Source organism: Salvelinus sp. IW2-2015, unplaced genomic scaffold, assembly GCF_002910315.2.
Source record: "Salvelinus sp. IW2-2015 unplaced genomic scaffold, ASM291031v2 Un_scaffold4687, whole genome shotgun sequence".
Classification (NCBI taxonomy): Eukaryota; Metazoa; Chordata; class Actinopteri; order Salmoniformes; family Salmonidae; genus Salvelinus; species Salvelinus sp. IW2-2015.
In genome coordinates this window covers 15,150-29,403 of record NW_019945956.1, presented here as the reverse complement: position 1 = coordinate 29,403, position 14,254 = coordinate 15,150, and the positions used below count along the sequence as shown (strand labels likewise).

The 14,254-nt window shown below is 46.7% G+C and overlaps 1 long non-coding RNA gene across 1 annotated transcript; it reads left to right on the top strand.

Annotated features, from left to right (window-relative positions):
- The first annotated feature begins 4,988 nt into the window (after nt 1-4,988).
- Nucleotides 4,989-13,928, top strand: LOC139026398 (uncharacterized). Its single transcript, XR_011478175.1, has 3 exons — nt 4,989-5,034; nt 12,947-13,092; nt 13,719-13,928. It is a non-coding gene; the product is annotated as an uncharacterized lncRNA (long non-coding RNA).
- The last annotated feature ends 326 nt before the right edge of the window (nt 13,929-14,254 follow it).

The window sequence follows — 14,254 nt, the reverse complement described above, 5'->3', positions numbered from 1 at the left end:
GCCACAGTTTTCCTCTTGGTTTTCTGCAGCCTATTTTCACCTCAGTGACTGTATGTATGCTCTCCCAACTGGATGTTGTTCCTGATCTCCCTGACATGGATGATGATAACTCATATAGTGACTTTTATTGAACTACAACTACCCATCTGCACCGGTGGTGTCCACTGTTCCAGCCCACTCAGTGCTGACAATGGGGATGTAGTCGAACTTTCCCGAAAACACAAATAAAAGATTGTTCTTACTTACTGCTTCTCTGTTTTCTTTATATTTACTCACGTTTTACATTTACATTTTTGTTATTTAGCAGAAGCTCTTATTCAGAGCGACTTACAATTAGTGCATTCATCTTAAGATACACTATATATACAAAAGTATGTGGACATCCATTCAAATTGGTGGATTTGGCTATTTCAGCCACACCGTTGCTGACAGGTGTATAAAATTGAGCACACAGCCATGCAATCTCCATAGACAAAAATTGGCAGTAGAATGGTGTTACTGAAGAGCTCAGTGACTTTCAATGTGGCATCGTCATATAATGCCACCTTTCCAACAAGTCAGTTCATCAAATTTCTGCCCTGCTAGAGCTGCCCCGGTCAACTGTAAGTGCTGTTACTGTGAAGTGGAAACGTCTAGGAGCTACAACAGCTCAGCCGTGAAGTGGTAGGCCACACAAGCTCACAGAATGGGACTGCCAAGTGCTGAAGCATGTAACGCGTAAAAATAGTCTGTCCTCATTTGCAACACACTACGGAGTTCTAAACTGCCTCTGGAAGCAATTTCAGCACAACAACTTCGCCAGGAGCTTCATGAAATGGGTTTTGATGGCTAAGCAGCCGCACACAAACGTAAGATAACAATTTTCAATGCCAAGCATCGGCTGGAGTGGTGTAAGGCTTACCTCCATTGGACTCTGGACCAGTGGAAACGCGTTCTCTGGAGTGATGAATCACGCTTCACCATCTGGCAGTCCGACGGACTAATCTGGGTTTGGAGGAAAAATGGGTGGGTGTGTGGGTGTGGGTGGGTGTGGGTGTGGGTGTGTGTGTGTGTGGGTGTGGGTGGGGGGTGGGCGGGCGGTGGGTGGTGGGTGTGGGTGGGTGGTGTGGTGTGTGTGGGGGTGGTGGGTGGTGTGGTGGCTGTGTGTGTGCTGTGGGTGGTCGGGTGTGGTTGTGTGTTTGGTTCGTGGTGGGTGGGTGGGTGGGGTGTGGGTGGGGGTGGTGGGTGTGGGTGGGTGTGGTGGGGTGGTGGGGGGTGTGGTGTGGTCGGTGGGTGTTGGTGTGGGTGGGGGTGGTGGTGGTAGTGTGGTGGTGGGGGTGTCGGGTGGTGGTGGGTGTGTAGGGTGGTGGTGGTGGTGGTGTGGGGGTGGGTGTGTGTGGGGGGTGGTTGTGTTTAGTGAACTCCAGAACTTAGATGTTTGCTTAAAGCAACATGATCATTGTTAATGCATTAGTTTATCATTAAATGCAGAGCTAAACAGCATCACACTCCATCATAACACCAAAACAATGGTTCCCTGAACTGAAGCACCTCCCTTCAACGGCCTCTGAATTCCTGACGGCCACCCGCAGGGTGAAGGAGTAACAACAGTCTCGCCACATGAGACCGTCAGGACAAGGCCCAACAACCTCTCCCTCAAGCATCAGCAGACCAAAGATTGTCGTGCTATAGGAAAAGGAGAACACCGCACATCAACATCTGTAACAAAAGGTCCAGACTTCAAGTTACCACATCACTGAGAAGCACACCAGCACAGAATGTTGAAGAAGCCACTGCAGTCGTAAACGAAAGTTGGAGCAGGCCCCTCCAGTACGAAGGATCTTTTAAAGCACCCGATCGAGAGCATCTAACTGCAAGTGTAGAATCCGTCTGGAAGCAACTGCAACCGCCTCAAACCATGAAGGCGCAACACAGAGGGTGGTGCAAAACGGTCCAACGCGCCACTGGGCGAGCTCCTCACCACAGTCTGTCTAGAAAAGAATAATGGCGACTGCAGCCCGCCTGCCACACAAACATAGGATATCCACCCCGGCCAAAACCCTCACGTAACCCACGACGGACCGCTGGTCCAATGGCGTCGGCCTCTAGTGGACCTCGCCGTTCCGACGCTGGCTGTGACAGAGCTGGCCTGAACCAGAATCCCTGTGGCTACAGCTTAGACACTGCGATGCATGTCTATACCGACTGCGCCACCGGAGCCCATAGTTTTTACTCTGATAAGTCAGTCGCCCCCCTGACAGATTGAACTACAAAACTCACAATTCATGTGGTGATACAACAGTCCCCCATGAGACTTCCATTTAGTCACAAGCTAACTTCTGAATCAAGCCAGATAGTCCAACCACCATGTCATGCTGGCATTGTGGTTGCCAAAGATAAAAACAAATCATTCATAAATGTATCAATTCACCCTAAACACACATTGTTGATGATGTGGCTTTGAATGATGTGCTGTTAATAAACAATAAATAATAATATATATAAATAGCTCCATATAATACAAATAATTAAATAATATAAATACTCACATATATAGAACACCATATAATATATAAGAAAATATGTATTGCTTTAAATAAAAAAGGATATAGACAGAAGACTATAAGTAACTGTATAAATGGTAAAGTCTTTCTGGTTGTAACAACTGTGAAGTGGAAACTCAATAAATACAACGTCCAAACAGAGATGACACAAAGATGCTATGACCTTTATCATTGTGTTGTTGTGTGGGTGGTTTGGTGGTGTGGTGTTGGTGTTGTGTGTGTGTGTGTGTGGTGTGTGGTGTGTGGTGTGGTGTGTGTGGTGTGTGTGTTTGTGTTGTGTGTTGTTCTGTGTGTGTGTGATGAAGATTAGGCTCAGGTAGTAATAATAGAATCTGTAAACGTTTGATCAGTAGATCCTGCTTTATTACAGGTTGCTGTGGTGTGTTGGTGTGGTTGTGTGTGTGTTGGTTGGTGGTGTGTGTCTGTGTGGTTGTGATTGTGTGTATATGTATTGTGTAAGTGGGAACGAATGTCAGCTCTCTGTTTTGACCCTCTTGAACCCCTTCTCTCAGCTTTATTAACATAAAACTGGTGAAAGGTCTCTTCCAATGAATTAACCAGGTTCAAACAACTGTCACGACCCTTCCGCCGGAAGTTAGGGATCACCACTCTAATCCAACTCTCGCCTGGTGCACCGGTGGTATGGGAAGTGATCCGGAGTGTCCAGCGGCGTCGTAGGTCCGTTTGAGTCCGCGAATCGTTGATCTGTGGCTCAAACGTCACCCTCCTCTGTCATCCGCACGGCAACGGTGCCTCATGCTGGAATATGTGGCCCACCTTTAGCTAAGACGTGAGGTAGTTCTTCTCCTGTTCGGTATGCGCAAGTGCAAGGCAACCAGACATCGCTCCCAAGGAAAATACAACCCCTTCGTTCCACAACGACCGTGGGTCCAACACCATCGGGAATTTCGTGAGGAATTTTCCCCCCGTCAACGGTAACACCTGCCTGGTCGGTTTGGGATTGGTTTTCTAAAGTCGTGCATCTCCTTCCTTTGCCGGTCTCCCTAACGGCTCTACAACCGCCGGAGGCCCTGATTCATGCGTCACGTAGTCCGCACTACGGGGTGGCCTGAGGATATAGTTTTCTGATACGGGGTCCCAATCCACGTCTAAGTCTTGGAGGGCGTTATGGAACGCCTGTGGGGGTCTCGTCAGCCTTTACCTCAGTTCACCCCGAGTAACGGGCAGTGGAAAGGAGTCACCAGAATGTGGGTAGTTTCTGCGGTCCGTATTGCCAGGCCGCCGGGGGAGGGGGCGGTTTACATCCCCTGGGCGGAGATGGCACAAACTCCCCTCCGCCCGCCTCGTACCCAACCACTATCACTTTCAGTGTGTGTCTGGGTTTATCAGCGGTCCTGGCACCATATGGCATCAAGAGCCAATTGAGGCTCTGCGGTGGATGATTGGTTCCGCATCCCTCCATCGCTAAGAGAACATGGAACCGCTGCCCACGTACGCTACAAACGTGCTTATCAGGAGGCAAAGGCTAGTGCCGACCGCCACGCATGAGGCCCGGTGTATCCGCCGGGATAGGGTCTAGCTCTCGACCGAAACCTTGCACCCCTCAACCCTCCCTGCCGGAAGCTGGGTTTTTCCCGCCGCCGGTTTGTGGGCAAAGCGAGACCGAACAGTTTCGTAAGGTAACTCGAAAAACCCCTCGTTCCATGTCTCTCTCCTCAGGCCGGTGGTCTGGTCCGCTCCACACGTCTGAGGTGCGGGAGGTTCCTCCGCCCCCTCTGGACATCGAGGGGGTCCGGCGTATACCGTACGAGCCATTCATGGCCTCAAGCGTCGGGCGAGGGGCCTCTACAACTCGTGGAGTGGAGGGTACGCCCGGAGGAGAGATGCTGGGTACCGGTGGAGGAACATCCTAGATCTTCATTGCTACAGGAGTTTCACCGTCTCCACCCGGACGCCCTGCTCCCGTCCTCCGGGTCGTCCCCGAGGCCGGTTCGGCGCGCTGCTGGAGCCGCGCGTCAAGGGGGGGGGGTACTGTCACGACTTCCACGTCACCGGCTTCTATCACCACCGATCCATGTTCAGTTGCGTTTTGTTTGTTGTATACAACACCACCTGGTTTCAATTCCCTTATCATGTTCCTTATTAACCCTCTGCATACATTTCTGTTCTGTCCGTGATTGTTGGTGTCTTTAGTGGTGTTTGTATGTGCTAGTGTGTATGTATTTCCTATTTGGAATTTTGCTTGATTTTTTGAGTAAACTCCGTTGTGTGCTCAAAATCTGTGTCCCTGCGCCTGACTCCGCTACATCTCTGCACCCAATCGCTGACAACACAACGCAAACCAGATTGTGTTCCCGGCTGTACTTACCCTCCCTCTCTCCCCCCTCTTCCCTTTGTTCCCCTCCCCAAAGTGTTCTGTTTCCCAGTGTGCCTCCCTAATAACGGCTGAGGCCAGTCTAGGCTGAAGGATGGACTCTGTGCGCTGCTGTCTCTGTGGCTCTGGCTGGCTCTGTCTCTCTGCAGACTGCAGGTAAGCTCAGTTCAGACCTCCTCGATCCTCTCTACACACATTCTATGACACTATGTAACTGTATGTATAGCCTAGACAGAGCTTGTCCCATCTAGGCTTAGCTGGGCTTTGGTTTGGCCCTTGAATAGATGAGTAAATCGGTTGATTATTTCAGATCATTTAAAAATCTAGAGCTTGCATTTGTTTTTCAATGAGTGTACTGTAATGAAATATTTGTTCCTGTCTTTGTTGTATGACATAGGCTGTGTTTTGGTTGTGTTTATGGTTGGGGCATGCTGATACACCTCTTGACTACAAACTATTGAATGCATTTGCATTTCTTTTGGTTTGTGTTTTGTACAAAGCATCCAAAACCATACTAATTCTCAGAGGTTAGCCAGTCATTTGGGTATGATATTTACTGTAGCCTCGTAACCTTCTCACTCATCCTTATTCACGAATAACTCACACTTTAGCAATCATGGTGAGATCCACATTATGTAATGTTTCATAACCTTCTATTCTTATTACAATAAAAGTTACTCCAAAATGACACAATAACATTATTTGGCATTCATTTCTATTATTTCTATTATGCGCAAGATAAGCTTGAAGTAGTCATTGCGCTTGGAATATGAGACACAATACTAAACTAAATGTAAACACACTGTAAGTGAATTTCCCCACTTATACATAATAAAAGGCCCAGTTCACCAATTTTGATTTTTTTTTTTAAATTTAGATTTTTCAGGGGTGCTGCAGCACCTCAGCACCCCTACTTGCTGTGGCTAGGTAGGGCAGTGTACGCAGCTGTATGAGAGCCATGTCTGTGATGTTTGGTTGCACAGTTGTGTGTATGTAGTGTGTGTGTGTCCTGTGTCCACCTGTGTGTACAGTATATGAATATATGCCCGTTAATTGGTCACACATGTGCAGCTGTCAGCATGAAATAACAGAGTTGGGGAACCCTTCTCTCTCCGTTCCAGATGTGCTGTACATTAAGGCGTGGTCTCTGTGTGTGTGTGTGTGTGTGTGTGTGTGTGTGTGTGTGTGTGTGTGTGTGTGTGTGTGTGTGTGTGTGTTGTGTGTGTGTGTGGCGGCGTGCTGGGCTACAGTCCATGCTGTATTGCGGATATGAAAATGATGTGTTTTATGTTAAACATGGAAGCAAAATACAATGGATTCCTAGGAAGATGAAATCATGAACTAGATGTTCAAATTGGAATCAGATTTAAGATCTATTCTATCAAATCATAACCAGGTTTCACATTCTGCACATCACTTTCCTGAGTACTTGAATCCCTACAAATTGCCAGAAGAAAATTGTCCCTCTTGAAAACTTGGGTACCAAGTTTGATAGAAAAAAGGCCCCATCTGATTCCAATCTCAACTTCAGTTCACATTTCAACTGCGATTTCATGTTCCGACCTCTTCATTCCACTCTCCTGGGCAAGTTCTTCATTCCACTCTCCGTGCAAGGTCTCCATTCCACTCTCCTGAGCAAGTCTCCATTCCACTCTCCCGGGCAAGGCTCCATCCACTCTCCAGCAATCTCACCATCTCCTGAGCAAGGTCTTCATTCCACTCTCCTGGCAAGGTCTTCATTCCACTCTCCTGGCAAGGTCTCCATTCCACTCTCCGGGGCAAGGTCTCCATTCACCTCCTGGCAGGTCTTCATTCCACTCTCCGGGCAAGCCTTCCATTCCACTCTCCTGGGCAAGGTCTCATTCCACTCTCCTGGGCAAGGTCTCCATTCCACTCTCCTGGGCAAGGTCCATCCCACCTGCAAGGTTCATTCCACTCTCCTGGGCAAGGTCTCACCACTCCCGGCAAGCTCCATTCCACTCTCCTGGGCAAGTCTCCATTCACCCTCCTGGGCAAGGTCTCCATTCCATCTCCTGGCCAAGGTCTCCATTCCACTCTCCTGGGCAAGGTCTTCATTCCACTCTCCTGGCAAGGTCTTCATTCCACTCTCCTGGGCAAGGTCTTCATTCCACTCTCCTGGGAAAGGTCTTCACTTCCACTCTCCTGGGCAAGGTCTTCATTCCATCTCCTGGCAAGGTCCACTTCCAGTCTGATTTGTCTGTCATATCTCCAGAAAGTATTCATACCTACTTTTCTAGGTCCCGTGTGGCTCAGTTGGTAGAGCATGGCGCTTGCAACGCCAGGGTTGTGGGTTCATTCCCCACGGGGGGACCAGGATGAATATGTATGAACTTTCCAATTTGTAAGTCGCTCTGGATAAGAGCGTCTGCTAAATGACTTAAATGTAAATGTTTTCTAGAAATGTTATCAAATTTATTGAAAATTAAACATCTAATTTACTTAAGCATTCACACCCCTGAGTCAATACGTTCAAATCACCTTATAGCTGTGGATCTGATAAAATAATTTAAGGTTTAATATAAATGATTAAATAATTCTACCCGGAAAGTTAACCATTAGGGATTAGAGGTTATGTAGCATTGATAAGGAGTAATTAAAAGTATTCAACATAAGTCCTACTAGGTTAGACTGGGAGAGAGAGAAATGTGTGTAGTGTCACACCCTGACCGTAGATTGCTTTGTATGTTTCTATTTTTAGTTTGGTCAGGGTGTGATGTGGGTGGGTATTCTATGTCTGGGTATTCGATGTTGTAGGTCTAGGTTTTCTGTTTCTGTGTGTTTGGCCTGGTGTGGTTCCCAATCAGAGGCAGCTGTCTATCGTTGTCTCTGATTGGGAGCCATATTTAGGTAGCCTGTTTTCCCACTTTTGTTTGTGGGTGGTTGTTTCCTGTTTAGTGTTTTGTTTCATCTTTCAGGACTGTTCGTTTGTCGTTTTTGTTGTTTGTCAAGTGTTTTTGTATTTTTATAAAAGAATATGACCACTTACCACGCTGCACCTTGGTCCTCCTCTCCTTCTCCAGACGACAATTGTTACAGTATGCTTAAGAAAACACCTAGAAACAATTAAACTATGGTTGAACCGACCCGGCTATAACTCTGGGAAGATAAGATAGGACAGGGAGCACCCCTCCAGGTTTCCTTTATCTGGGGGGGACTGGAACTGTCAGCTGGGTAGTGAGAAACTGTGGTGAGAATTGTAGAGAAGAAAATAGCTCTCCTAATGTATGTGCGTAGGATATCTACTGTTTGTGTGGAAGTATGTGCGCAGCTATAAGATGGATGTCTTTGTATTCTTGACTTTAGAGTGCTCTCGTGAATAAACATTTGACTATTGTAGGCCGGGCCTCTGTCTGTTTTCATTTCAACCAGTATCTTACAAATTCTGGGTTGCAGACTGAGTAGGTAATTGAAGTTCAGTTTATGAACATTGAGAAAATTCTTTATCGGGATGTTTCTGGGTCAGTCTCTAAGAACTTTGCACACCTGGATTGTCCAATTTATTTTTATTTTTATTTAACTAGGTAAGTCAGTTAAAAATAATTCCTATTTACAATGAAGGCCTACCCCAGCCAAACCTGGACGACGCTAGGCCAATTGTGCACCGCCCAATGTGATGCAGCCTGGATTCGAAACAGGTACTGCAGTGATGGCTCTTGCACTGAGATGTAGTGTCTTAGACCACTGCACCACTCGGGAGCCCAAAATATTTGCACATCATTTTTTATTTATTCTTCAAGCTCTGTCAAGTTGGTTGTTGATCATTACTAAACAGCCATTTTCAATCCAATTTAAGTCAACATTTTAGCTATGCCCCTCAGGGACATTCTATGTCATCTTGGTAAGAAACTCCAGTGTATATTTGGCCTTGTGTTTTGGGTTATTGTTTTGGTGAAAGGTGAATTTGTCTCCTAGTGTCTGTTGGAAAGCAGACTGAAACAGGTTTTCCTCTAGGATTTTGCCTGTGCTTAGCTCTATTCCATTTATTTTTTATCCTAAACAACTAGTCCTTGCCAAAGACAAGCATACCCACAACAAGATGCAGCCACCACCATTCTTGAAAATATGAAGAGTGGTACTAAATGACGTGTTGTGTTGGATTTGCCCCAAACAAAACGCTTTGTATTCAGGAAAAAGTGAATTCCTTTGCCAATTGTTTTGCAGTTTTACTTTAGTGCCTTATTGCAAACAGGATGTATTTTGGGAATATTTTTATTCTGTACATGTCACGTTTCAGGTCAGACCCAGATGCAGACAGTGTCGAAGTAACATAAGTTTATTACTAGGACAGGGGCAGGCAAAACAACAGGTCAAGGGCAGGTAGAGGTCAGTAATCCAGATAGGGTGCGAAAGGCCCAGAACGGCAGGCAGTCTCAGGGTCAGAGCAGGCAGGAGTCAATAATCCAGTAAGGCGTGACAAGGTACAGAACGGTAGGCAGGCTCAGGGTTAGAGCAGGCAGAATGGTCAAAACTGGGAAAAACTAGAAAACAGGAACTAGAACAGACAGGAGCAAGTGTAAAAATGCTGGTAAGTTTCACGAAACAAAACGAACTGGCAACAGACAAACAGAGAACACCGGTATAAAAACACTGGGGATAATGGGGAAGATGGGCGACACCTGGAGGGGGGTGGAGACAAGCACAAAGACAGGTGAAACAGATCAGGGTGTGACAGTACAGGCTTGCTTCATTTCGTTCTGTCATTTAGGTTACTATTATGGAGTAACTACAATGTTGTTGATCCATCCTCAGTTTTCTCCTATCACAGCCATTTAACTCTGTAACTGTTTTAAAGTCACCATTGGCCTCATGGTGAAATCCCCGAGTGGCTTCCTTCCTCTCTGGCAACTGAGTTAGGAAGGACGCCTGTCTCTTTATATTGACTGGGTGTATTTGATACACCATCCAACTTGTAATTAATAACTTCACCATGCTCAAAGGGATATTCAGTGTCTGCTTTTATTTTTTTTACCCATATAAAAATAGGTGCCCTTCTTTGTGAGGCATTGGAAAACCTCCCTGATCTTTTTTGTTGAATCTGTGTTTGAAATTCACTGCTCGACTGAAGGACCTTACAGATAATTGTATGTGTGGGGTACAGAGATGAGGTAGTCCTTCAAAAATAATTATGTTAATGAACACCATTATTCCACACAGAGTTAGTCCATGCAACTTATTATGTGACTTGTTAAGCAAATGTTTATTCCTGAAGTTATTTAGGCTTGCCGTAACAAAGGGGTTGAATACTTATTGACTCAAGACATTTCAGATTAAATGTTTTAATTAATTTGTAACAATTTCTAAGAACATAATTCCACTTTGACATTATGGGGTATTGGGGGACAGAAATTCAGGCTGTAACACAACAAAATGTGGAAAAAGTCAATGGATGTGAAAACCTTCTGAAGGCACTGTACATAATTAAAAACTCGCACATCTGAGCAATCTTTTATGCAGGTGCATGGCAACAGTTGAACAAGATCTTTAAAAAAAAAGCCCTGACGAAGGCCGTGAGGATACGTAAGCTTATTAAAGATCAGTGATACTATCAAGAGCAGTGTGCGGTTTCCTTTTTCCTTCATACTGTACATAATTCAACTGGGGGTCCGCCGAGGTAATGCATGTTGTCTGCAAAAAATGATAATATATACAGTACCAGTCAAAAGTTTGGACACACCTACTCATTCAAGGGTTTTTCTTTATTTTTACTATTTTCTACATTGTGAAAACACTATGAAATAACACATATGGAATCATGTAGTAGCCAAATAAATGTTAAACAAATCCAAATATATTTTATATTTGAGATTCTTCAAAGTAGCCAACCTTTGCCTTGATGACAACTTTGCACACTCTTGGCATTCTCTCAACCAGCTTCACCTGGAATGATTTTCCAACTGTCTTGAAGGAGTTCCCACATGAGCACTTGTTGACTGCTTTTCCTTCACTCCGCAGTCCAACTCATTCCAAACCATCTCAATTGAGTTGAGTTTGGGGGATTGTGGAGGCCAGGTCATCTGATGCAGCACTCCATCACTCTCCTACTTGGTCAAATAGCCCTTACACAGCCTTGAGGTGTGTTGGGTCATTGTCCTGTTGAAAAACAAATGATAGTCCCACTAAGCGCATGGGACTATATGGCGTATCGCTGCAGAAAGCAGTGGTAATCATGCTGGTTAAGTGTGCCTTGAATTCTAAGTAAATCACAGATATTGTCACCAGCAAAGGACCCCCACACCATCACACCTCCTCCTCCATGCTTCACGGTGGGAAATACACATGCGGAGATCATCCGTTCACCTATCCTGCATCTCACAAAAGACATGATGTTTGGAACCAAAAATCTCATATTTCGACTCCTCAGACCAAAGGACAGATTTCCACAATCTAATGTCCATTGCTCATGTTTCTTGGCCCAAGCAAGTCTCTTCTTCTTATTGGTGTCCTTTAGCAGTGGTTTCTTTGCAGCAATTCGACAATGAATGCCTGATTCATGCAGTCTCCTCTGAACAGTTGATGTTGAGATGTGTCTGTTGCTTGAACTCTGTGAAGCATTTATTTGGGCTGCAATGTCTGATGCTGGTAACTCTAATGAACTTATGCTCTGCAGCAGAGGTAACTCTGGGTCTTCCTTTCCTGTGGCGGTCCTCATGAGAGCCAGTTTCATCATAGCGCTTCATGGTTTTTGCGACTGCACTTGAAGAAACGTTCAAAGTTCTTGAAATTTTCTGTAATGACTGACCATTATGTCTCAAAGTAATGATGGACTGTCATTTTTCTTTGTTTATTTGAGCTGTTCTTGCCATAATAAGGACTTGGTCTTTTACCAAATTGAGCTATCTTCTGTTTACCCCCCTACCTTGTCACAACACAACTGATTGGCTCAAATGCATTACGAAGGAAATAAATTCCACAAATTAACTTTTAACAAGGCACACCTGTTAATTGAAATGCATTCCAGGTGACTACCTTATGAAGCTGGTTGAGAGAATGCCCAATGGGTAAAGCTGTCATCAAGGCAATTTGTAAAAAAAAAAAACATGTTACTCCATTATTCCATATGTGTTATTTCATAGTTTTGATATCTTCACTATTATTCTACAATGTACAAAATAGTAAAAATAAAGAAAAACCCTGGAATGAGTAGGTGCCCAAACTTTGACTGGTAGTGTATACAGTGGGGCAAGAAAGTATTTAGTCAGGCCTGTAATTTTGGCCGGTTTGCCTGGGAGGAGGTCCTGTGTGGCCGGTTTGCCTGGGAGGGGGTCCTGTGTGGCCGGTTTGCCAGAGGAGGGTTTCCCTGGGTGGTCGGTTTGCCTGGGAGGAGGTCCTGTGTGGCCGGTTTGCCTGGGAGGAGGTCCTGTGTGGCCGGTTTGCCTAGGAGGGGTTCTGGGTGGTCGGTTTGCCTGGGAGGGGGTCCTGTGTGGCCGTTTGCCTGGGAGGGGTCCTGTGTGGCCGGTTTGCCTGGGAGGAGGTCCTGTGTGGCCGGTTTGCCTGGGAGGAGGTCCCTGGGTGGACGGTTTTGCCTGGGAGGGGGTCTGTGTGGCCGGTTTGCCTGGGGAGGGTCCTGTGTGGCCGTTTGCCTGGGAGGGGGTCCTGTGTGGCCGGTTTGCCTGGGAGGGGTCCTGTGTGGCGGTTTGCCTGGGAGGGGGTCCTGTGTGGCCGGTTTGCCTGGGAGGAGGTCCCTGGGTGGACGGTTTGCCTGGGAGGGGGTCCTGTGTGGCCGGTTTGCCTGGGAGGGGGTCCTGTGTGGCCGGTTTGCCTGGGAGGGGGTCCTGTGTGCCGTTTGCCTGGGAGGGGGTCCCTGTGTGGCCGGTTTACCTGGGAGGGGGTCCCTGGGCAAGAAAAGGTTGAAGACCCCTGACATAATATAATAATATATGCCATTTAGTAGACACTTTTATCCAAAGTGACCTACAGTCATGCAGACATAAAAACCGTTTTCTCATTTGGGTGGTCCGGATATCAAACCACCACGCTTATGTTGCAATCACAATGCTCTACCAACTGAGCTAGAGGGCACATCTCTCCACCTCTGTCTCTCTCCTAGTCCAGGCATCTGATGCGTGTCCAGAGAGGCTGCTGGGTAACGAGCGGAGAAGGACGTGTCCAAAACCCTGTACACAGGACAAGGACTGTGGCAACAAGCGCCAGTGTCTGTGTGACGGCCAGTCTGGCTCAGCTGTGTGGCTCCAGGTACGTGTGTGTGTTCTTTGTTTGTCAGTTGGACCTCAGCTGTGTGGCTCCAGGTACGTGTTTGTGTTCTGGTTTGTCAGTTGGCCTCAGCTGTGTGACTCCAGGTACGTGTGTGTTCTGGTTGTCAGTTGGGCCTCAGCTGTGTGACTCCAGGTATGTGTGTGTTCTGGTTTGTCAGTTGGACCTCAGCTGTGTGGTTCCAGGTACGTGTGTGTGTTCTGGTTTGTCAGTTGGACCTCAGCTGTGTGGCTCCAGGTACGTGTGTGTGTTCTGGTTTGTCAGTTGGGCCTCAGCTGTGTGACTCCAGGTACGTGTGTGTGTTCTGGTTTGTCAGTTGGACCTCAGCTGTGTGGCTCCAGGTACGTGTGTGTGTTCTGGTTTGTCAGTTGGGCCTTAGCTGCGAGGGATAATTTTTTCAATCATTGCACATGTTCATGTGTGTTCCAAATGAGGAAATGAGGGCACTCGATGGCTTTACATCATCACCAGTGATGCCCCATCTGGAAGTGCCTTTTCAGTTCATCTGCCCAGAAACACACTAAGCCCATTCTAAACTGTTCTTGATGATCTGATCTTTCCTCGTTAACCTCTCCACTCCTCCATCTCTTCCTCTCCTTCTTCCCCAGGTCGTACTTGTCCCTGGCCCCTGCCCTCAGGGAAAAACTTTGTTGCTTCCCTCCTCTCTCCCACTCCCTCCTTCTCTGCCCTCCTCGAGGTGCGTTGTGACACAGGCTACATGTTGCCCAATGGCTTGGATGCAGCCATCCATCGTTGCCAAGGCGACCGACAATGGAGCGGTGATGATCCCAATTGCACAGGTGGGTACAAGAACAGAGCAGAGAGGCAGAATGTTCTGGATGCCATTTAGATAGCATTATCTCTGCTCATTAGAAGGACCCTGGAAATAGGGAAGGGGAAGGGAAGGGGGTACCTAGTCAGTTACATAACTGAATGAATTCAACTGAAATGTGTTTCCGCATTTAACCCAACCCCTCTGAATCAGAGAGGTGCGGGGACATCCCTTACTTGACATCCATGTCATTGGCACCGCGGGGAGCAGGTGTTGTTGGGCGATTATCTGCCTTGCTCAAGGGAGTTACTGGCTCAACACTCTTAACCGCTAGGCTACCTGCCGCCCCAAAGAATGGAATGGAATGCACAT